Source organism: Sturnira hondurensis, unplaced genomic scaffold (genome assembly GCF_014824575.4).
Source record: "Sturnira hondurensis isolate 20B ecotype Veracruz unplaced genomic scaffold, ASM1482457v3 Scaffold0024912, whole genome shotgun sequence".
NCBI lineage: Eukaryota > Metazoa > Chordata > Mammalia > Chiroptera > Phyllostomidae > Sturnira > Sturnira hondurensis.
The window spans coordinates 1300151-1325807 of NW_028097543.1; positions in this window are offsets into that span (position 1 = coordinate 1300151).

The window sequence follows — 25657 nt, forward strand, 5'->3', positions numbered from 1 at the left end:
TCTTGGTTCTCTCAACCCTTAACCTTTAGCTTGTACCTCAAGGACTTTAAGAAATACAGCTCAAATAAAATTAAGGTATTTTACCTCATAACAGGGAGGTCTTGAATTCCAACGGAAACTTACACAAGTTCACCTGATTCAAGGAGCTGGAGGGGCACAATGGGACCCTCCTGGTACCCAGCATAAATCTGGGTCTGCAAGGTAACCCTGGGTGGGCTTCTTTGTAATCCTGCCACACTGTGCTGAGTAATAGCAACATAACAAACATGTCTGTAAGAATTTCTAGAGTTTTTTGAGCCATACTTACAATTGCCAGAAAGCAAGATATCAAGGGATTGAGAAAATGCTCCAGAGACTGGCAGTTTTACCACTTACTTTACTTAATTTTAAAAACAACAATAATTTTTAAAAATTGATGACAGAGAGAGACGGACATCAATTGTTGATGGAGCACCGGGGCAGTCTCCTCACCCCTGGCCAAGATGGAGGCAGGGGGAGGTTCTAACACTGAGCACATGCAAGACAGTTGGATAGGGGAAAAAGCCCTCCTACTCACTCATTCTGGTACCAGATTAGGGGTGGGGCAGTGGGAGGCAGGTAAATGTGCCATAGAGGCCAGAATGGTGGCAGGGGGAGGTGCTAGGCCAAAAAGTCGTGTTAGTCTAGCCTGGGGATAGGAGGGATTGGTTGGAAGATAGGCCCATGCAAAGCACACGAATGTTTGAAAAGTTAATTGGTCATTCTGAGAAAGCAGCTGGCTGTTTACACACCCAATACAAATATAGTCCCAAGGGAACAAAGAAATGGGCTCTTGCTTATTGTTCACTGCTCAGGGTCTACACTTGAAAGATGCTGTGGCCTGTCCTCTCTATGGGCCACGTGGCCTTTGCAGTCATGTGGCTCATGGCCTCCAGGAGGGAGCATCTTTCTGTTTCTGTCTCTTGTTCCGCTCTCTCTCTCTCTCTCTCTCTCTCTCTGACCTGATGGAGCATTTGCTGGTGCATTTTTGTGTTCTCCCACCCAGGAGCATTCAATCCTACGTCCCTAGTTGCTTCATGGCCATGGCTGCTCAGGCTCTACACTCAGCCTCCAGGAGGGAGCCTGGAGCTAGAAAGCATCTGGGAACAAGCTAAGCTATCTAAATGACCACTTAGCAGCTGCCTCAAAGCTCCAAAGAGTGATACTTTAAAATGGAGCAGGAACTCTGGGTACTGCCTTTTGTTCTAGTCCTGCTGAGGATGGCTGGGTTTTGGATGGCAAAGGAGATGAGCTATGAGTTGGGGAATCCTCCATTCTCCCAGATCATGTAGCATCCAAATAAAAACTTCTTTTCTTTTTCACCAAGCTCTTGCCCTTGAGTTTGCCTTTTGTAGCAGCAGTCAGATGAACCCCTTTTTTTCATTTAGTCACACTCTTTGGTTACTTTTGGTCTTTTAATTTATAAGGTAGGCCTCCCCTGAGCTTGCCTAGTTTAGTATGTAGTTCCTTTTCAGTCCACAGACCAGTCTCTAGGTTGTTTCATTTATTCTGTCAGAGACAACACTGCATCTTTTTCTGGTTGAGAACTTCTTCATTTCAAGTGCCTGAGTCATAGGGCTTCTGGCTTCAAAGCTCCGTCCTGCCCTCCACTGGGCTGCAGCCCAGTCTCTCCCCACCTGGGCTGACCCTGTCTCTCCCAGGAGCTCCTAGTCCCGAGGTCTGCAGGCTCACCACCCCCATTCACTCTCCCCTGCAGCCAGCAAGGTCTTTCAACTGTGCCTCTCTGATCCTTTTGAGACAGGCCAGTAAGCCAGGACAAGAGGAGTAGAAATCGAGACAGTTAAATGGCCAAGCAGCTTGTGACCATCCAGTAAATCACAAAATCCTATCTTCCATAACCAAGGACACTTAAGAGTAAATGATTTAGACCTGGTTGGCGTGGCTCAGTGGACTGTGTGTTGGCCTGTGAACCAAAGGGTCGCTGGGTCAATTCCCAGTCAGCACATGCCTGGGTTTCAAGCCATGTCCTGGGTTGGGAGAGTATGAGAGGCAAGCATATATTGATGTTTCTCTCCCTCCCGTCTCCTCTTATAACTGTGGGGGCGACTTTCCTCGCATGTCCCCCTGTGTGCCACGAATGAGAGTGAACATGACTGAGACATGATGTGATCTGCTTGGGGAGGAGAGGTGGCCAGTTTCCCAGAGGAAAAAGGCCTTGAGCAGTGGCCAGTTTCTCAGGGGAAAAAGGCATTGAGCCCCTTCCCCCAAGGGCTTTTATTGGGTTGTAATACACAGGAATACAGGGCAGCAAGGATCAAACAATAGATAACATTTCAAAGAGATCTGAGGGCTTAGTCCAAGTCAGAGTCTGTCAGGAAGAGTTTTAGGGTTTCCTGCTTGAACCCTTAACATATGAATGAAAGCACTCTTAACAGAGCAGATTTCACAGGTTTATCAGGAAGTCTTTGGGATGCCAGATTTTTCCCCAGGACACGCTGTAGCAAGGCAAGGAGCTGCACCTCTCTCTATCAGGTATTCAGGTTTAAGGGATTAGAGCCAGCAAATGCTTTTCCCAGAGAACATGGGGACTCTGGCTTTGTCAAAGCTGGGGGGCAAGAGTCCATTGCTCTTTGTTGCAGCCCCCCGAGTCCTTCCATGCTGGCCTCCCAAGTGATTGTATCTGTCCTAGGTTGCCCCTCCTCTGAGGGGTCTTACTCGTCAAGAACTTTTGACCGTGCTTTGGGGGCAGGGAGAGGAAACTGAGGCAGCATTTGCTACCAGAGACAGGCTTTGTCTCCTATGGCTCGCATTCCAGAGGTCGTCGCTCGCCCTTAGCCACAGGGGGTCGAGTTACAATTCCTAGAACCAGGCAGAGTGGCCACAACATTCTAACTAACTAACTAACTAACTAATGAACTAACTTACACTTTGCCTTTTCAACCAGAGGGTAAATAGCTATAGCTTAAATCACCATACTCAGGATGATAGCAGAAATGCATTCAGGACCATTTGTGCCAATCACACACAAGGATGGATGAAGTTAAGGAAACAAATCTCATTTTGTTGCATCAGCATAAAGGTGATGAACATTCTTTTGAGATCCACTCCCTAAGGCTTCCCTTATATTCCCAGCTTGTAAGACCCTTAAAACATAGGACTCAGCACACTCTCCTTCCTGGGTGACGTGCTCAAGCCGTCTCTCCCCTTTTTTCCTCCACAGGCATGCATCTCCTAAACCCTAAGGGACCCCATGAGACTTGCAACCAGGGGAGCAATGGGCACTGGTAGCTCACCCTGAACTTGTTCCCAAGGCCCTTCTTTCTGTGACTCTGTAGTGAGCTGACGGTGGCCCCACCTTGGCTCACTGTTTCTACAACATTTCTAAAGAGCCAAAGCAGCTCCACCTAGGCTCTCTCCTGTTGCTTCTTCTATCCTAGGCCTGTCCTTGTCTCACGGTCCTCAGCTTTAAAAACGTACTTTCAAAACCACCCGGACTTGTATTGTAAAAGCTTTCCTGCGCAAAGTCAAGAGCCCACACACCATAGGCTGGGCCGAGACAGATCCTCTCCTAGCCAGGTCATGTCTGGTAACACTCTGATGCTGGTTGCAGCTCTAAGCCCGGAGCTAGATGTCTGTCTTCCTCACCCCTGCATGCCAGTGCCCCAAACCACACCTTGGATGACATGGACATTAAGTGGAGTGAAAATGTACCAGTCTTAGCAGCTGGCTTTGGAATTCTCACAGGGCAAGACTTGTCTTGTTTAATAAAAATATACAGCTTAGCTGGCTGGTGGAGTTGAAGAAGGGTGGTGGGTAGCATCTTAGGAAATAATTGGCAAAAGCCAGGGCAGCTTGTTGAAATGCAACAGAAAAAGTTTGGGAAATGGAGGAAGAGGCGTGGGAGGTCCAAGTTTGAGCTTTGGAGGATGCTGCCTTGGGTTGGAACCAACGATGATCCGAATTTAACTCTGCCTTGCCACTGCTACAACTCCTAGAGTGACTCTGGCCATTAGGCAATGTCTCAGTTTTACCCATCTGTAAATGGGGCTCCTATCTGCCTCTCCGAACACAGTAACGATCAAATATGGTAATGCCAATACTGCTGCGTAATGCTGCTTATTCCAGTTCTTCTCATCAGTGGGATGGGAAGGTATATTAGTATACCCCCTGGGAGATTGACAGGCATCAATGTTCAATGCCCAGTCCTGGCAGGTAATCAGAGTGCACCCACCCGCTACTGTTTGCCGAAGTGGTGATATGGATGCCTGTTCCGTGGCAGACATGGCACCCACACCTCGAATAGCCTGAAGTCAGTATTATCATCTCCACTATAGGTTTTCATAGAGACTTAATTATCAAGGAGTAGATGATTATGAGCTCCTTAAAAATTTCGAAGACCACCGAGAAATTATTCCCTTTTTCCTTTCAACTCCTTATTTCCTGGTTCTGCCAGTTCCTGCCCTCACCACGAGCCCTCCATTCTGAGCAACTAAGGTTACTAATGTCTTTGTTTTGCTGCTGGAACCAGTCTGGACTGGTTCTGTTATGTTATATATTTCTACAGAATGAGCCCCACCCTTGGAGAGCCAAAAGGCCCTACCCACATTCAGGGTGTTACTTTGGGGAAGTCACACTCCCTTTTATGCATTCTTTTCTCTAAGTCTAAAGTAAATGTCTTCTTCATTTATTTTTTTTAAATATATTTTATTGATTATACCATTACAGTTGTTCTATTCCCCCCTTCATTCCCCTCCACCCACACACTCCCTCCCCCACCATTCTCCCCCCCTTAGTTTATAACCACGTGTCTCAAGTTCTTTAGATTCTATATTTCCCCCACTATTCTTGCCCTCCCCCTATCTACTTTCTACCTACCATCTATGCTATTTTCTGTGCCTTCTCCCCCCTTCTCCTCCTCCCACCCCCCTGTTGCTAACCCTCCATGCGTTCTTCATTTCTATGGTTCCACTCTTGATCTAGCTGTCCTCTTGGTTTGCTTTTGTTTTAGGTGTGGTTGTTAATAACCGTGAGTTTGCTGTCCTTTCACTGTTCATATTTTTCATCTTCTTTTTCTTATATAAATCCCTTTAGCATTTCATATAATAAGGGCTTGGTGATGATGAACTCCTTGAACTTGACCTTATCTGAGAAGCACTTTATCTGTCCTTCCATTCTAAATGAAAGTTTTGCTGGATAAAGCAATCTTGGCTGTAGGTCTTTGGATTTCATGACTTGGAATACTTCTTTCCAGCCCCTTCTTGCCTGTAAGGTCTCTTTTGAGAAATCCGCTGACAGTCTGATGGGTACTCCTTTGTAGGTGACTGTCCCCTTATCCCTTGCTGCTTCTAGGATTCTCTCCTTCATTTTAGTCTTGGCTAATGTAATTATGATGTGCCTTGGTGTGTTCCTTCTTGGGTCCAACTTCTTTGGCACTCTCTGAGCTTCCTGGATTTCCTGGAAGTCTATTTCCTTTGCCAGACTGGGGAAGTTCTCCTTTATTATTTGTTCAAATAAGTTTTCCACTCGTGGCTGTTTCTTTCCCCCTTCTGGTACCCCTATAATCCGGATGTTGGAACGTTTAAAGATGTCCTGGAGGTTCCTAAGCCTCTCCTCATTTTTTTGAATTCTCATTTCTTCATTCCTTTCTGGTGGGATGTTTTGTTCTTCCTTCTGGTCCATTCCATTGATTTGAGTCCCAGTTTCCTTTCCATCACTATTGGTTTCCTGTGCATCTCCCTTCATTTCAATTAGTTTAGCCTTCATATGTTCCTCTAATTTGTGACTATAATCAACCAGTTCTGTGAGCATCCTGATAAACAGTGTCTTGAATTGTGCTTCTGAGAGGCTGGCAATTTCTTGGTCACTGAGAGTTATTGGCTCTGGGACTTTGAGTTCTTCTTGCACCATCTTTTGGGCTGTTCGTGCCTGTTCCATAGCAGGATCCGATCCTTAGGTGTTCACCAGAGCAGGGCAACTCAGTTGCTGGGTTGTGACACTGTATGTGGGGGCGGAGTCAAAGAGGAACAATGGCGACTCGTCTGCCGCCTCCCTCGACGCAGCCACAGGTGCGGCAGCTGCCACCGTCACCGGGTCCACGCGTTTCGTCCCACTGCACGGGAGTGTGCCATGCCGTCAGCCCTCGCCCCCTGGTGCCTGCGTGGTCTGTCTCACTGTGTGTGAATGTGTGACCGCGGTCAGTCCGCCCCACACCCTGACTGGGTCTGGGCCTCTTGCGTGCCTAGGTCTGGGGATCTGTCCTGCCCTACCCTGCTCTGCTGCTGGCTCCGCCCCTCTTACCGTCCCCTTTGAACGGTTCGTCATTGTCGGACTTCAGTATAATTCAATTTTCTGTTCTTTGGCTGTGTCTTTGTTCTCCAAACCTTTGTTGTATTCAAACTTGGTTGTGGGAGAAGGCACAGTGTTTCCACCTATGCCTCCATCTTGGCAGAAGTCTGTCTTCTTCATTTAATTCCACATTTTATTTCAACATGCTCCAACTTCCAGAATAAGGAGTGGCTGCTTGGGGGAGCCACAGAACAAGGGTGCCAGAGGGCCCACCTGCCCGTTCCAAGTGCTGGTGGTCCCAGGGCACCTGGGCCTCAGCTCCTTACATCCAGAGTTGATGCCAGCAAGTTGTGCGGCCAGGCCTGGCAGGGCAATGCTGAGGTCACAGTGAAGACAAAGGTGACTCCGCCTCACAGCCCTGTGGGGTAAGCAGATCAGTCACTGCTGACTGCCCAGCATGGTCTGGGTTGGGAACTGTGGGAACTCATAGTAAGTGTCTGCCCCAGCCTGGAAATTGTGGGTCCTGAGGGGAGGGCTTCCTGGAGAAGGGCATGTGTCATCCTGAAGAATGAGTAGAGGAAGGACATGAGGAACAGCCTGTTGGGAGGAATAGCCTGTTGGGAGCTCAGAGAGTAGCATCGGGTATTCGGAGGAATTCAGGTTGATGATGATTCCATCACGTAGTGCTGGGCATTTGAGGGAGTTGGTTTCTCATTCCAAGGAGGGGCATGACCTGGGAGGAAAGAGTGATAGTACACTCTACAGAACAGGAGAGTGGGCCAACTCCAAGCAGAGATTGACCTCTGGGGCTGGAGGGATTCTATTCTTATAGGGCGGATCCTTCCTGGCTAGTTTTGATGGGCTTTTGTTGCACATATACCAGTAGCTGTATTACTTTAAAGCTACTGCACACGTGGTCTCCCATGATTTTCCTTGATTGGCCACCAGAGAAGGGGGTTGCATAATGTTAATTTATTATAATGCTATTATAATGAAGCAGGGGTCCTGTAGCATCTTTTGCACTGGTGCATTCATGAGTCACCAGGATGCAGTGCTTTTCCAGAAAGTGGGAACTCTCTCCTGTATCAATGTCCTTAATCTTACTCCTGGGGCACCTCCGGAGTGTCCTCCTTCCTGACTATCTCCTGCCTCAGGAGGAGGACAAAGGAGGGGGAATCAAGGAGGCAAAGGAGGGGCCAAGGAGAAAGAAAGCTTGCTATCCCCAAACAGATGGAAGAGGGTCTCAGCCAACTTTCTACCAGAATTTGTATTTTATAATACTTTTCAAAAATGATATGCAGCTAATATAGATTTTGCATTAAAATGGGTCATTTTAGAATTTTGTGCCAGTCATGAAGATCCCTGGAGATGCTTCCACTCTCATCTACTCCTTTCTAGGCAGTTTTCACTAATATCGTAAATTATATAAACCGAGGTGAATATTTTAAAAAATCATAGCTTTGCAAACCCCTGAATTTGGGGGCCACAATTTTGACTAAATTCCTTTTCAGTTACTTGAAGAAGAGCAATCTTTGGACTATTTTGCTTATGCAAAATAAATTGTTTTTTGAAAACTTCTGTCTCTCCGTACATTGTAAGTTGATGGCAAAGTTTTTTTCAGGAGTTTAAGTTGTTGTGATTTCTGGTGTATTGTAAATATTGACCTTTAAGAATAAAAGGTACACTACTCTTTTAAGTATATCCAGCGGCATCTTTGAGACCTGAGATCCACTATTAACCATTTAAGAAAAGACATAAGTACCTTTTTCTTTAATTTTACATTTTAGTTTTTCCCTTTTAACTTGTATTTTATTCTAATTCTGCCACAGAATTTTATCCTAATATATTTTTATGCTTAGATAATTTTTAGAGATCATTCTATCATATTTCTGCCCAAGAAACTTAAGTAAATAAATATAAATTAAACAAAGTTTGTTTCCTGTGACCATTAGGCTAAGAAATTATCATTTTTCTTTTTTTTAATGTTTTTAAATTTTAAAAAAGATTTTATTTATTTTATTTTTAGAAAGGGGAAAGGAGGGAGAAAGAGAGAGAGAGAGAGATATTAGTGTGTGGTTGCCTCTCATGTGGCCCCCACTGGGGACCTGGCCCACAACCCAGGCATGTGTCCTGACTGGGAATCAAACTGGCAACCCTTTGGTTTGCAGCCCACGCCCAATCCACTGAACCATGACAGCCAGGGCAATATTTTTCTTCCTGAATTGAGTTTTTATGGCAACTATTATTTGTATGCAAGTGATGAAAACATAAATCATTGCATCATTTGATGTGCAATTATTGAATATAAGAAGCTAAATTATATTTGATTCATTTCTTAAGGAGATGAATGGACTTTTTCCCTAATTAGTTCTTGGATCTGTGGATAAACAGTCCTCATTGTACCAATAGAATTTTGCTCAGTATGAGTATTTGCTGCTACCATGAGCATTTAAAAAAAGTTTTAAAAAGAGTTTATTTATTTATTTTTAGAGAGAGGGGAAGGCAAGGAGAGAGAGGGAGAGAAACATCAATGTGTGGCTGTTTTGCCACCTGCTGGGGACCTGTCCCACAACCCAGGCATGCTCCCCAACTGGGAATCGAACCACTATCCTTTGGTTCTCAGGCCCTCACTCAACCCACTGAGCTACACCAGCCAGGGCCCACAAACATTTAAAATACATATCTCTTGCTATACAAGTATGTTTATGTATTTCTGCTGAGAATATACCCAGAAGGAAGACAGTGGGTCATTGGATGTAAATGAACAAGGAAAACATGGGGGAAGGATTAAATGTGGGGCAGGGCAAGGCAGTGGAAATAGTGGGAGGAAAATAAAAACAATTGTAATTGAAAATAGTAATTTTTTAATTAAAAAATTTTTTTAAATGTACTAGGGAAACAAAAAAATTTCTTTCATTTTACTACTGTGGTCACTACCCAGTTTCCTAAGTGTTCATACTAATCAGCAGCTTATGAGATCTGTTCCACCTTTGAATTTTGGCAAATCCGTGAATGTGCAGTTGTGTTGTGTTACGGTTTTAATTTGCCTTCTCTGACAAATAATGGGTTGAGCATCTTTCAGTATGTTTATTGGACATTTGAAATTCTTTTGTGAATGCTTGTAAATTTTGACCATTTTGGAGGGGTTGTCTATCTTTTTATGACTGTTTCTAGGTATTCTTCGTATTTACTGGATATGAGCTCTTTGATGTTATTGAGAATATGTTCTCCACTCTCAGGCTTGCCTTTTCACTCCTTTCCTGGTGTCTTTGGATGAACTATTATTGACTGTAGTCCCATTTATCAATATTTTCCATTAAAGTTGGTGATTTTTGGTATCCTGTTGATGAACATTTTCCCTTCCTTGATATGATCCTGTATTATCTTCTGAAAATTTTCTTGTTTTGCCTTTCACATTAAAAATTAAATTTAATGAAGTAGCATTAGCTAATACTATTATATGTTTCAGATGTACAATTCTATGACACATCAGCTGTATATTGTGTTGTGTTCATCGTCCAAAGTCTAGTCTCCTTCTGTCCCCATATATTTGACCCCCATTACCCTCTTCATCCTCATCCTCCCCTCACCCTCCTTCCCCTCTGGTGGCCACTATACTGCTGTCTGTGTCTATGAGTTTGGTTGTTTGCTTTGTTGCTTTCTGTTCTGTGTCCCACATATTATTGAAATTATAGGGCTCTTATTTTTATTTTTTATAGGGTTCTTATTTTTAAATAATTATTTTATTGTTGTTCAATTACAGTTGTCTACATTTCCCCCCAACCACTCCCCCCACTCCAGTCAAATTCACCTTCCTTCCTTGCTTCCATTCCCTCCACTGATTTTGTCCATGTGCCCCTCATAGTAGTTCCTGAAAACCCTTCCCCTCATTATTCCCTCCCACCTCCCCTCTGATTATTGTCAAATTGTTCATAATTTCTATGTCTCTGGTTATATTTTGCTTGTTTTTTTCTTTTGTTCATTATGTTCCAGTTAAAGATGAGATCATATGGTATTTGTCCCTCACCGCCTGGCTTATTTCACTTAGCATAACCTATTTCGCTTAGCATGGTATTGTCAAGATCTATCCATGCTGTTGCAACATTCCATCATTTCTTATGCTGAGTAGTATTCCACTGTACATATAGAAATACACAGTGTTAGGATGTAGAGAAAAGGGAACACTTGTGCGTTGTTGGTTGGATTATGAATTGCAGAAAACAATATGGAGGTTTCTCAAAAAATTAAGAATAGAATCTAATGACCCAGCAATTCCACTTCTGGATATTCACTTGAAAAACATGAAAACACTTATTCATAGAGCTATACGTACCCTTATGTTCATTGCACAATAACTAAGACATGGAAACAACCCAAGTGTCCTTCGATGAATGATTGGAAAAGAAAATGTATCTTTCACATTTAGGTCTACAATCTAGGGTTGGTATTTGGTGTCATGTCAGGTAGGTGACAAATTTCCTTTATTCTCCATGTACTCAATCATCTCAATCCCATTATTGGGAAACCATCTTTTCCCCACTGCTCTGTATTGCCATCTTTAGAATCATCCCAGCGTGCATCCCTATTTGGGGCTCTGTTTTCTTCCATTGGTCTTTGCTCATGTTTGTGGCACTTTTGCACCAAAATAATTACTATAGCTTCAAATAAATTTTGATATCAAGTAGTGTAAATTGTCTCACTTTGTTCTGATTTAGGTATATCTTGGCTTTTTTCTTGATGTTTTGCATTTGTACATGCATTTTTATTTCCCAGCTTTCTTAGGGTACAATGGGTATATAGCATTGTGTAGATTTAAGGTGTACTGTTCATGTACATTTNCAGCGTGCATCCCTATTTGGGGCTCTGTTTTCTTCCATTGGTCTTTGCTCATGTTTGTGGCACTTTTGCACCAAAATAATTACTATAGCTTCAAATAAATTTTGATATCAAGTAGTGTAAATTGTCTCACTTTGTTCTGATTTAGGTGTATCTTGGCTTTTTTCTTGATGTTTTGCATTTGTACATGCATTTTTATTTCCCAGCTTTCTTAGGGTACAATGGGTATATAGCATTGTGTAGGTTTAAGGTGTACTGTTCATGTACATTTTAGGATAAGCTTATTAAATTCTACAAAGTAACCGTTTGGAATTTTGGTTTGGTTTAGAGTGAATCTGTAGATCCATTTGGGGAGAACTGGCATGTTTAAAGTATTAAATCTGCCAATTTAGGAACATGGTTTCTCTCTTAATTTACTTGCTTTTAAAAATCGATCTCAATAAGATTTCATCATATTTCTCTGTAGTGTTTTTGCATATCTTTTGTTAGATTTATTCTCAGGTATTTGGTCTTTTTAAATTTTTTAAAATGCCATTTACTTATTGTTGCTTTCCACTACAAACTTAAGTACCAGCATATAATTTTTTTCCAGCAACCTTTCTATGCTTACTTATTAATTTTTAGGTCACAACCACAAATTGTGTCATCTGCTGGTAATGGCAGGTTCATTTTTCCCTCACCAACCCTTATGCCACTTATTTATTTTTTCTTTTCTTTTTTTTAAGATTTTTTATTAATTTATCTTTAGAGGGGAAAGGAAGGAGAGAAGGAGAGAAATATCAATGTATGGTTGCCTCTCGTGAGTCCCCTGCTGGGAACTGGCCCGCATGTGCCCTGACTGGGAATCGAACTGCGATCGTGTGGTTCGCAGGCCCACACTCAATCTACTGAGCTACATCAGCCAGGGCTATTTTTTCATTTCTCTTTTTCTTTCTTTGCCTTAGTGCAAAGGCTAAGTCCTGTACTGAAGAAATAAGAGTAAGGTTCTTACAGCTTACTGTGATTGTCTTGTTGCCAATCTCAAAGGGAAAACTACTATGGTATGATTCACTATTAGGCACAAAGTTTGCTGAAAACTTTATCAGATGAAGGCATTTTATTCTTAGTTTGCTAGGAGATTTTCTTTAAACCATGATAGGTACTAAATTTTGTTGAGTTGTTTTCATATCCATTGAGATCATCATATAAATTTCTCTTTTAAATTTAATTTTTAATACTTATTTGATTTTAGAGAGAGGATGGGAGAGAGAGAGAAACATTGATTTGTTGTTCCACTTCTTTATGGATCATTGGTTGACTCCTATATGTACCCTGACTGGGCATCAAACCCACAACTTTGGCGTATAGGGGTAATGCTCCAACCAACTGGTCTACCTGGCCAGGGCCGTACATTTTCTCTTTTTATCTGTTAATTACATTGAATGATTTTCTAATGTTAAGCCATTCTTCCTGCGATAAAGGCAACTGAACTGTGCAAAACTTTTTATGTTTCTCAAGATTGTGTTTGCTGATATTTGACTTATGATTTTTACGTCTAAGTTCATTAGTAAGATTGGCCTGTAATTTTATTGTCAAAGGCAGATTTTAGTATCAAGTTTCTGCTGGCTTCCTTTTTTTTCTATTCCCTGAAAGAGTTTGTATAAGATTGACATTATTTCTTCCTTAATTGTTTTGTAAAAGTCACTAGTGAAGCTTTCAGAGACTTTGGAGGGGAAAGTGTTTAATCATAGATTCAATTTCCTTAATTGTTATAGGACTATTCATGTTTATTATTTCTCCCTGTGTAAATTTTGGCAAGTTGTATTATTTTTGTTTTCAAAAAAATACCTTATTTTGTACTTTTTAAATTCTAGAGATAGGGAAAGGGAAGGAGAAAGAGAGGGAAAGAAACATTTATTGAGAAAGAAACATTGATCAGTTGCCTTCCACATGCACCCTGGCCTGGGACTGAACCTGCAACCCAGGCACATACCCTGACTAGTAATTGAACCTGTGGCCTTTTGGTTTGTGGGATGATGTCCAACAAAATGAGCCACACTGTCTGGGGCATGTATTATTATTTTTTAAATTAAGAATTCATCCACTTAATTTATTTTTTAAAAAACTTTGGCATAAAATAGTCTGGTAGTCTCTTTCTTATGTATATCTTTGTTTTAAAAATTTATTCCTTTTTCTCTGCCACTCTCATTTTCTCCCTCCCTCTCTCCCTCTCTCTTTAAATGAGAGGAAAACAAACAAAGGTTTATTAACATGTGTATCTTCTGTATACACAGGGGATACCCAGGGAAAAATGAGTAAGTCTCCTCTCTCTTTTTTCATCAAGCTTGGAGAAAATGGTGAGGACCTAACAAATACCAGGATAAAGATGTTCTTTAATCCTTTGAAATCCTTCAAAACTCTGCTAAAAATCAGTTGTGATGTATCTCCAGAAACTAGTTTAGTGATTTCTCAGCTGATAAGTCATCTAGATTCTCCTTCAACTTTGTTGAATGCAAAGTATTGGAAACAAAAACTTGAAAAGCAGAGACCGGGGAAAGGATTCGTTGTCCAGTCGTCAGAGTGCCTCCCTTTGTCAGCACCGATATTAATGTTCTAGATGTCTCTTTGTTCACCAGAGGACTTTGTACCTCGAGAGCAAAAAATGAGAATGGAGAGGGGTAGGGTGTTTTGTTTTTTAAACAAACACAGGAAGGGTGGCACTGGGAAATGGATGATTCATTCCTCTAGAACCAGGAATATTCTCAGGCAGGTTTAATTAGGTAATTGCATATGGGGAAGATGAGGATCTGGGCATTAATTTCCTTTACTTAACCCCTGTGTCTGCCTGTCCAGTGGAATATCTTCCCAGACCCTTCTAAGTGCACATATCCTGGACTATAGACTAGTCCCCACCTTAAGAGCAGTGCATGTTTTCTGTTTTGCATTCTGTGATCCACTGTGCCCTGAATTAATAAAGGAGTTGGCTATAGCTACTTTATACCAACTCCGTGTCCAGAACTGTGTGTTTTGGATGCTTGACCCTAAGTCACTGGGCACAGACCTAATTTTAAGTAACTGTTACAAATTGAACAACAAAGACATGGAGTGTGTGGTGTCAGGAGCTATGCCTGGCACTAAAGAGACATTTCCTTACTTAATCTCCATTTTACAGGTGAGGAGGGTAAGGCTCAAGAGTGTTGCCATTAGTCACTTTCCCAGGACCAAAAATTTTGGAATAATGTCTTTTGAAGGTAAACACCTATGGCAACAGTCTTAGTGTTTTGCTCAATTTCTCCAAGAGGGCTGAGATGACTTCAAGGGAAGCCCAAACCAGATGCTACTGCAGTTTGGATTCTCTCCCAGGGCCCCGTGGGCAGGGGTTGGATAATCTCATGTAATTAGTGGACATTTCAGGAGAGTACAAATCAGCAGACTCCTGACCCCAGGTACAGACTGACTGGTGATCCAGGCCTCAGAATGAATCTGAACCCTGGGTCTACACTGACCTAAATCCAACCATGGAGGGAAACCCAGCGGGGTGGGGAGAGTTTGGATAAACACCAGAAGGGGAGACATACGTGGTCTGGTTGGGGGAACTGGGCTGTTTAAGCCAGAGGGACTCACCAACTCTTTGTTGCCACAAACCCACTGTAAAAGTGTGGAAGGGAGGAGGCTGAGGCCAGGGCTCATGGCAGGACAGCCTCCCTTTCCTCCCAGGTCTCAGGAACTTGATACTTGGCTGTGTTAGTTTTCCGCTGCTGCTATGAAAGAACGAAATCAACCCGATTAAATGAGAAGATCTACTCGGCTTAATTGAGCAATTCATGAATTGGGCAGCATCCCAATTGGCAGCTGGAAGGACGCTGGAAGGATTGCAAAAAGGGAAGGATGGTATAGGAAGAAGGGTGGGGCAAGGGAGCTGTGAACAAGAACAAAAGGATTATTTTTAGACCAGGGTATCTTTTGGGGGAAAGGGAATGGTGAGAGTTTTTTAAAAATATATTTTATTGATTATGCCATTACAGTTGTCCCATTCCCCCCATCATTCCCCTCCACCCTGCACACCCCCTCCCACCCACATTCCCCCCTTTAGTTCATGTCCATGTGTCATAAGTTCTTTAGCTTCTACATTTCCCGCACTACTCTTGCCCTCCCCCTGTCTATTTTCTACCTACCGTCTATGCTACTTATTCTCTGTACCTTCTCCCCCTCTCTCCTCCTCCCACTCCCCCATTGTTAACTTTCCATGTGATCTCTACTTCTGTGGCTCCACTCCTGATCTAGCTGTCCTCTTGGTTTGCTTTTGTTTTAGGTGTGGTTGTTAGTAACTGTGAATTTGCTGTCCTTTCACTGTTCATATTTTTCATCTTCTTTTTCTTAGATAAGTCCCTTTAGCATTTCATATAATAAGGGCTTGGTGATGATGAACTCCTTGAACTTGACCTTATCTGAGAAGCACTTTATCTGTCCTTCCATTCTAAATGAAAGCTTTGCTGGATAGAGCAATCTTGGATGTAGGTTTTTGCCTTTCATGACTTGATATATTTCTTTCCAGCCCCTTCTTGCCTGTAAGGTCTCTTTTGAGAAATCAGCTGACAGTCTGATGGACACTCCTTTGTAGGTGACTGTCCCCTTATGTCTTGCTGCTTCTAGGATTCTCTCCTTCATTTTCATCTTGGCTAATGTAACTATGATGTGCCTTGGTGTGTTCCTACTTGAGTCCAACTTCTTTGAGACTCTCTGAGCTTCCTGGACTTCCTGGAAGTCTATTTCCTTTGCCAGATTGGGGAAGTTCTCCTTTATTATTTGTTCAAATAAGTTTTCCACTTGTTGCTGTTCCTCTTCCCCTGCTGGTACCCTTATAATTCAGATGTTGGAATGTTTAAAGATGTTCTGGAGGTTCCTAAGCCTCTCCTCATTATTTTGAATTCTTGTTTCTTCATTCTTTTCTGGTTGGTTGTTTCTTTCTTCCTTCTGGTCCACTCCATTGATTTGAGTCCCAGTTTTCTTTCCATCACTATTGGTTCCCTGTGCATTTTGCTTCATTTCACTTAATGTAGCCTTCATTTTTTCATCTAATTTGTGACTAAAATCAACCAGTTCTCTGAGCATCCTTATCACCAGTGTTTTCAGCTGTGCATCTGATAAGTTGGCTATCTCTTTGTCACTTAGAAGTATTGGCTCTGGGGCTTTGAGTTGTTCTTCTGCTTGAGCCATAATGTTTTGGTCTGTTCGTGCCTGTTACGTATGAGGGGTAAAAGCTTAGGTGTTCACCAAGGTGGGTCAATCCAGTCACTGGGTCATGACTGGGGGTGGGGTCAGAGAAGAAGAAATGGTGTTTGTTCCACTCTCTTTTGGATTTTAGTCCCCTCTGCTGCTTCCCACAAGCAAATTGGGCCCTGGTGGGTGGGCTTGTGTACGTACTAGGACCCTGTGGGTCTCTCCAACAAACTCTCCTGTGAGGCTGGGAGCCTCTCCAGGCACCTCAACCCCTGAAATTTATTTGAATTGGTGCTTTTAGGCTTATTTCCCAGCACTGGGGCCCTGCGTTGCGCGGTCTTTCTCACTGTCTGTTTTTTCACCTGGTTTATCTGCACGTGAATGTGTGACTGTGGTCAGCCAGCCACCTTGCACCCTCACTGGGTCTGCCTGTTGCCACCCACACCTGGGATCTGCCAACTGCCATCTGTGCACCTGGGTTGGTCTGGCAGCCACTGCTTTTCCCTGCCTCGACCCCTCTCTGCCGGCCGCCGACTTTGCCCCTCTTATTCGTCTGGGTGAATGGTTTGTGGTCGTCGGACTTCTGTACAGTTCAATTTTCTGTCTGTTTTGGTTGCATTTTTGTTTCTAGATCTTTGTTGTCCTTAAATTTGGTTGTGCGAGGAGGTTCAGTGTTTCCACCTATGCCTCCATCTTGGCCGGAAGTCAGAAAACTGTAGTTTTTTAAATCTAATTTTCCCTCAATTTCAAAACCCCTCACTGCACTTTGTTCTCCATTACAGAAAGGCTGGCTTGGAAAGAAAAATGTAAGATTGTCTGTTAGGGTATGAACCCTAAGGAAAGCATCTTCTCGGATCGTTGGCCATCTGAATAAAGCACCCATAAAGATTCAATCGCTGTCATTGCTTATTGAGTTTGGTAGTGACAGGCAGCCTGAACACCGGTGTCTTTTCTGGTTTCATATTATGTTACTGATGGAAGTGGGTTTTTTACAGTATTGCAAGAAAAAGAATTCCCTGAGAACTGCATTGGAGGATGAAGCTCTGTGTTAGACTTTATCGATGATGTGAAATAAAGGGGTTCCCCTCCTGACTTCTGAATGTCCCATCTCCATCTGTCCCACCATGGAAAAGGCTTAATCTTGTCTTCAGCAAGGCCAAGACAAAAGCCGGAGTCCAGAGTTTCTGCTCCACGTTAAAGTCCAGTCCAGTCCAACATCCTGTTCACTTAGTGTGTGTTCCCAGCTGCAGCTTCTTGTTGTGCTGTGGTATTTAGGTTTCCTCCAGGAGCCTGTGTGTGGAGTCACATGGCTGTGGGCCAAGTGGTGCTAAAACCACATGGTTGTGGAGCACAGACTCACCAGTATGGGGCAAGTGCAGGACCCCAGCCAGAGAGAGAGAGCTGTCCTTTTGGAGCCCACACCATCTGCTGGGGGCCCTGGTAGCTGCTAGACTCACATGGTTGAGTGCTCCCAGCTAAAAGACAGTGTGCAAACGGGGTGAGTGCATCACCAAGGTTCCGGGGGTTGGGGGTGTTGGCATGGGGGTGGGAGGACAGAGAGAGAAAGAGAAAGAGCTTCTTTGTTCCCCTAGGATCATATTAGCGTGGGCTTGAGACAGACCAAGTGTTTCTGCAAAACGACCAATCAACTTCACAAGATTTTGCAGCCTTGAGATGGCTCCACACCCACTAGTTAGACGGACAGATCTCCGTGGTCCAGAACCCCTGCAACCCCAACAATCTGGTACTGAAGAGGGGAATGGAAGGGTTACTGGTAATTCCCTTGGCAGAGCACAGTGCTGTGTCCCTGAAGTGTGGAAAGCTGTAGCTTTTTGGCGAAGCAAACAGTCTCATGCTTCCCATTTTATTAAGCTCGATGTCGACTTCCCTTTGCTCTCCTTTCTAGAATATATATTGTATATATTCTATATGTCCTAATATGATTGGTATGCTATATGTGAATACTGATGATAACATTCATATCTACTTTTGTGTGTGCTTAAAGTCTTCCACAGTAAAAAAAAAATTCAAAGACAGAAAAGGAAAATAAAATAAAAAATAGGGAGACAATGAATTATTATCTGTCTTACAAGTCTGTTAGGAGGAGAGATTAAACAAATTAGTTTAGATTAAACCTAAGGAAAGCATTTAGAACAGTGCCTGGCACATGGTCAATGCTGTGTGTTAGCTATTCCTGTTTTGTTTTGTTTTTAGTCCAGAAGTAGCTCAGACAAGTTACCACCAGGTGGCGATGTCTCCCAGCTTCATAAAGAGCCCGGCTCCGGTAATTATCCACGTTATCCCTGTTCTGCCTCTTCCTTCCTAGTCGTGGTTTACTAACTCTGAGCCTTAGTTTATGCATTTCTAAAATGAGGACAGCAACAGGATAAACTGAGTTGTTAGGATGATTCAGACACAATGATGTAACGCTGTCTGGGCCCAGTGTTCCTCTTATTTCCTGTGGGGATTCTCCCACCTGCCCAAGTAATTGTGAAAAGCCAGAGTGGCCACAGAGAGGAAGCTTTCTTGCCTAGCTCAGCCTCATCCAAACCTATCAAAGGTCAGCCTCTACCCACTAGATGGTGCAGTCTACCTAGAAGACAGAGAAGGTACTAGAAATCCAGCTTCCTTGAGATGTGATTACGATTTGAGCTATGTGAATCAAACCCAAGTTAGAGTTCCTGGTCTATCCCCTATAATCTATATGACTTTATTGGTCTAACTCTGTTTCCTCCTTTATAAAATGAAGTCACCCAGTGTTGCTCATCTGGTTGGAGTGTCCTCCCATACACTGAAAGGTTGTGTGGGTTCAGTTCTGGTCTGGGCACATACCTGGGTTGTGGGCCTGATCCCCAGTCTGGGTGAGTATGGGAGGCAACTGGTCAATATTTTACTCTCACATCAATGTCTTCCTCTCAATCACTTTCTCTCCTGTCCCCTCCCTTTAAAAATTGGTGAGGGTGTCCTCAGGTGAGGATTAAAAACAAAACACTGTGAATTCTCATAGAAACACCATGAAATGGATAGAGTAATGATCTCCATATTATAGGAGAGGGAACTGAGCTTAGAGAGCAGTTACTTGTTGAGAGTCACAAAGCTGGAATATGGCAAGTTGGTGATTTAAATTCAGGCAAACTCTCTTCAGAATCTATACCACTAACTCTTATGCTAGACTGGACTCTCTCACCCTCTTAAACTGTGGTGTATGCCCAGACTTCAAGTTTCTTCTGTGCCTGAGGTCTTTGAACAGTTAGAGGACTTCCATCCTGACCACTTCTTGGATAAGAAGGGATGATTCAAGAAGGACAAATTGTAACTGAGCAACCCAGGGCTCGTGCACATGGTACCTTGATGCATGACACAACAATTAGCATTGAGGGAAACAGGCTTTTTAAAGATTTTATTTATTTATCTTTAGAGGGGAAGGGAAGGAGAGAGGGAGAGAAATATCAATGTATGGTTGCCTCTCTTGAGTCCCCTGCTGGGAACTGGCCCGCAACCCAGGCATGTGCCCTGACGGAATTGAACTGTGATTGTCTGGTTCACAAGCCTGTGCTCAATCCACTGAGCTACACCAGCCAGGGCGGAAAGAGGTTTTTATTTACAGGATTCCCACCTTAGTGGGTGGGGGGTGGGGTGCTGGGAGCACTCCTGCTCAGAACACTGTTCTCCCATGAAACCTGGCACTTCCCTTACTCCCCACCAGGCTAAGCCAAAAGCATGCTCCAAATCAGAAGTTCCCCATATCCTTATCTGTTCTTAAGCCAGCTGCATAAGCAGATCTCCATCCTTCGAGAAATGTGCATTTGTGGATTTCAGCGTTGCCATCCTCTTGAAGCAGCTCTCTCCTCCAGGATCTCGGCTACGTTGTCCTCAGCCACCATGTAGTAGTCCAGGAATACTTGTGCCATGTTACACTGGATTACAGTGAAGTCCAGAGAGGCACACATCCCAAGAGGGTGGCCTCTCTGTATGTCCTTCAGAGAAGCAGAAGTCAGCATTCCCTGTTCACAGTTCAGCATTCCAAGCATCTCTCATGAATTTGTGCTTGGTTAGGCAGGTTCCCGCAATTCCCAGCTCCATCAGCTTTTCTGGATCCCTGCACATCTGCATCAGCTTTCTCCTTTCACCCTTTCCTCTGCCCACGTGGCTGCCTCCCTACTCTTTCAGCCCTCATGGCAGAGTTCTCAGAGAAGCAGAAGTAGCTTCTTTCTCACTACAGACAGCATGGTGGAATCCTGACTCCTGTCCTGCATGGCTTCTACCTCATGGCTCCCCTCCGCACGGTGCCACCTACACTCTCAGCCCTGATGGTGGGCCAGCCCTCCTTTCTCTGCCTGCCCTGGTTTTATTTAATTAATTAACTAACTAACCAATTAATTAATTTATAGAGAGAGGGGAAAGGAGGGAGAAAAAGAGGGAGAGAAACATCAATTGCTTTCCTCTTGCATGCCCCCTACTAGGGAACTGCCTTGAAACCTAGGCATGTGCCCTGACTGGAAATCCAACTGGCGACCTTTCAGTTCACAGGCCAATGCTAAATCCACAGAGCCACACTAGCTAGGGCACCCCCAGCCCTTATTTAAATGCTGGTCCAGAGCTTTTCTTTTTTTTTAAAGATTTTATTTATTTATTTTGGGGGAGAGGGGAAGGGAAGGAGAAAGAGAGGGAGAGAAACATCAATGTGTGGTTGCCTCTTATGCACCCCCAACTGGGCACTTGACCCACAACCCTGTCACATGCAGTGATTGGGAATTGAACCGGCGACCCTTTGGTTCTCAGGTCACACTCAATCCACTGAGCTATACCAGCCAGGGAAGAACCTTCCTTTTTATTTAAGACACTGTATTAGGATCTATAGTTTACAGCAAGTCAGTCTTCACTTGTACATTAATGAGCACAGACATTTCCCAGGCTCTCTTCTTGGAGAAGCCCTGATGGACAATATTGGTTCCACCAGCTGTTAGTAACTTGAACAACATCTGTCACTAAGTCCAGCTCTGTTGACTCCCCTCAGGGCTCTAGAGCTCTGACAACTGTTGCAGACAGGCAGACTTTTGAGATTGGGTCCAAAGAGTGAATGGCTGTGCGGTTGTGCAGGTTGTTCACTGCACAGAGAGAACAGCCACTGCAGTCTTGCTCACGCTTTACCTAACAAGTCATGTACCTTGGTGCAAGGCTGCCTCTAACTCCAGGAAAACACTGCAAGCTTTGCACACTGAGGAATGGATCTGCCCAGATGAGATCCTTTTTCTAATTCATCTATCCAGTAGGAGTGCCTTTTTCTAATCACACAAAGGCACCTGACTGGCCTGAATTCAGATTCAAGAACCAAGGTTGTCAAGGTTTCCTGCATAAGGAACAACCTCTGTGGAGTTCCTAAGAATTGAAGCATCTCTCTAATGGGGGTTGCTTTAAAGGAGTTGTGCAAACCGAACTTGATTCTGGCAAATAGTGGCTTGTGGTTGATGGAGGCGAATCCTCTTCCAAACCCCCTTCAGGCTGGACAAGGATGACACATTGGAGAAGTAATTTTCAGAGATGAGGATTAGCACCAATCATGGGGGTTATTAAAGGGAGTCACTCATTCAACTGCCAAGATGTTGGCAGCTAGAATACTTTTATTTACAGGCAGCAGAATTGTTGGGGAAGGTGGTCTCATGTGTGCAGTCTTCCGACCCCAGCTGGGCTGCATAAGAATGGACCTTGGCCCTGGACACTTCCTTACCAAGAGATAAGAAGCCCTCATAGCCTGTGCTGGGCTCATGGCCTTGTGAGGGAATCTTTTCCTGTTTTGGACTCAGTGAGTACTCTCTAGTTCTGCTGAAATGCATGTGTCAGTGGTGTTCAGGCAAGCACCCAGGATTTGTTCCTCTCCCCTCCCCTCCCCTCCCCTCCCCTCCCTTCCTNTCCTCTCCTCTCCTCTCCTCTCCTCTCCTCTCTTCTTTCCTTTTCTCTTTCCTTCCTCTATATCTTTCTTTCTTTCTTTTACAACTCTATCATACATCATCTATATATTGCAGATTTTTGAATTTCAGACCCCATAGGGAAGGAATCCTTGTCCTTCCAATGTAGCACAGACTGGGGTGTGTTTAGTGACATGGGCAGCATGGCCATGGAGTGGATCTTCTGGTTAGGGGACTGACGCATTGCAAAGGGCTGGATCTTCCACACTCTCGCCTCTCTTGCCCTAAATAAAGGCTGTAACAACTTGAGTCTGGTGTGCATGTTGTCTGTTTCCAGTCACCTTGAATCATCCATTGGCCTCTTCCCTAGGTGGCATTTATTTACTTTTTAAAAATTATTTTATTGTTGTTCACCTACAGTTGTTTGTATTTTCTCCCCATCTCCTCCAAACCCACCTCCCTCCCTTGTTTTCACCCTCCACCTTGGTTTTGTCCACGTGTCCTTTATAGTGGTTCCTGAAAACCCTTCTCCCCTCTGTCCCCTACTTTCTTCCCTCTGGCTATTGTTAGATTGTTCTTATTTTCAGTGACTCTGGTTATATTTCATTTGCTTTTTTTGTTGATTATGGTCCAGTTAAAGGTGATATCATATGGTATTTGACCCTCACTGCCTGGCTTATTTCACTTAGCATAATGTTTTCCAGTGCCATCCATGCTGTGGCAAAGGGTAGGGGCTCCTTTCTTTCTGCTGCATAGAATCCCATTGTATAAACATATGATGGTTTTTTTTTTTTTGGTCCACTCATTTGCTGATGGGCACTTAGGTTGCTTCCAGTAGTTGGCTATTGTAAATTGTGCTGCTGTGAACATTGGGGTGCATAGGTTCTTTTGGATTGATGTTTCAGGGCTCTTAGGGTATAATCCCAGCAGTAGAATTGCTGGATCAAAAGGCAGTTCCATGTTTAGTTTTCTGAGAAAATTCCATACTGTTTTTCACAGTGGCTGCACCAGTCTGTATTCCCACCAACATTGCACTGGGGTTCCCTTTTCTCTACATCTTCTCCAACACTTGTTTGTTGGTTTGTTTATGATGGCCATTCTGATGGGTGTGAAGTGGTATCTCACTGTGATTTTAATTTGCACCTCTCTGATGGCTAGTGATGCTGAGTACCTTTTCATATGTCTCTGAGCCTTCTGTATGTCCTCCTTGGAGAAGTGTCTGTTCAGGTCTTTTCCACATTCAAAATTTTTTTTTATTTTAATTTTATTTTTAAAATTTAATTATTGTTCAAGTGCAGTTTTCTGTCTTTCACTCCCATCCCAGCCCACCCCCAGTGCTCCCCACCTCCCTCCCATTTCCACTCCCCTTAGTTGTTGTCCATGTGTCCCTTTTCCTCATTTTAAGTCAGTATTTTGTCTTCCTGGAGTGGAGTTGTGTGAGTTCTTTATATATTTTGGAAATCGAGCCCTTGTCTGAGGTGTTATTGGCAAATATGTTTTCCCATACAGTGTCTCTCTTTTCATTTTAATGCTGTTTTCTTTACTTTTTAACCTTAGTTGCACAGCTTGGTCACCAGTGAATGGTGAAACAAGAATCTTGGATCAACAGTGGATTTAACAATAAATATATTTAAGTAAAAGAACAAGGACTTCTGGCCAAGATGGAGGAGTAGGTGGAAACACTGTGTCTTCTTGCGCAACCAAGTTTAAAGTCAACAAAGTTTTAGTAACAAAAACGCAACCAAAACACGGAAAATTGAACTGTACCAAAGTCCAACAACAACGAACCATTTGTCCAGACCGGTAAGAGGGGTGGAGTCAGTGGCTGGCAGAGCGGGGCTGCGCAGTAAAAAGCAGCTGGACCAGACTGACCTAGGTACACAGGCAGTGGTTGGCAGATCCCAGGTGTGGGGTGGCAACGGGTGGACCCAGTGAGAGCACAAGGCAGCTGGCTGACTGCGGTCACACATTCGCGAGTAGATAAACCAGGCGAAGGAGCAAGCAGTGAGAAAGACCGTGCAGGCTACGGCCCCAGAAATGGGAATTAAAGCCTAAAAGCACAAATTGGAAAAACCCTCAGGGTTGAGGTGCGAGGAGAAGCTCCCAGGCTCACAGAGTATGTTGGAGAGACCCACAGGATCCTGAAGTGTGCACAGGCCCACACATCTGGGAACCAGCACCAGAAGGGCCCAATTTGCTTGTGGGAAGCAGCAGAGGGGACCAAAATCCGAGAGAGAGCTGAACAGATGCCATTGCCCCTCTCTGACCCCACCCCCACATATAGTGTCACAACCCAGTGACCTGGGTTGCCCCACCCTGGTGAACACCTAAGGCTCTGCACCTCATATGGAACAGGAACAAGCAGACCAAAACATTGTGGCTCAAAGAGAAGAACAGCACAAAGCCCCAGAGCCAATACTTTTAAGTGACCAAGAGATAGCCAACCTATTAGATGCACAGTTCAAAATACTGGTGATCAGGATGCTCACAGAACTGGCTGACTTTAGTCACAAATTAGGGGAACAAGTGAAGGCTAAACTAATTGAAGCGAAGGGAAATGCACAGGAAACCAATAGTGATGGGAAGAAAACTGGGACTGGAGTGGACCAGAAGGAAGATAAAAGCGACCAAACAGAAACGAATGAAGAAACAAGAATTGAAAGAAATGAGGAGAGGCTTGGGAACCTCCAGGACATCTTTAAACATTCCAACATCTGAATTATAGGGGCACCAGAAGGGGAAGAGGAATAGCAACAAGTGGAAAACTTATTTGAACAAATAATAAAGGAGAACTTCCCCAATCTGGCAAAGGAAACAGACTTCCAGGAAATCCAGGAAGCTCAGAGAGTCCCAAAGAAGTTGGACCCAAGGAGGAACACACCAAGGCACATCATCATTACATTAGCCAAGATTAAATTGTAGGAGAGAATCCTAGAAGCAGCAAGAGATAAGGGGAGAGTCACCTACAAAGGAGTGTCCATCAGACTGTCAGCTGATTTCTCAACAGAGACCTTAGAGGCAAGACGGGTTGGAAAGAATATATCAAGTCATGAAATCAATGATCAATATCCAAGATTGCTCTATCCAGCAAAGCTTTCATTTACAATGGGAGGGCAGATAAAGTATTTCTCAGATAAGATCAAATTCAAGGAGTTCATCATCACCAAGCCCTTATTCTATGAAATGCTAAAGGGACTTATCTAAGAAAAAGAAGATGAAAAATATGAACAGTGAAAGGACAGCAAATTCACAGTTACCAACACCACACCTAAAACAAAAACAAACCAAGCGGACAGCTAGATCAGGAGTGGAACCATAGAAATGAAGATCACATGGAGGGTTAGCAACAGGGGAGTGGGAGGAGGAGACATGGGGAGAAGGTATCGAGAATAAGTAGCATAGACGGCAGGTAGAAAATAGACAGGGGGAGGGCAGGAATAGTATGGAAAATA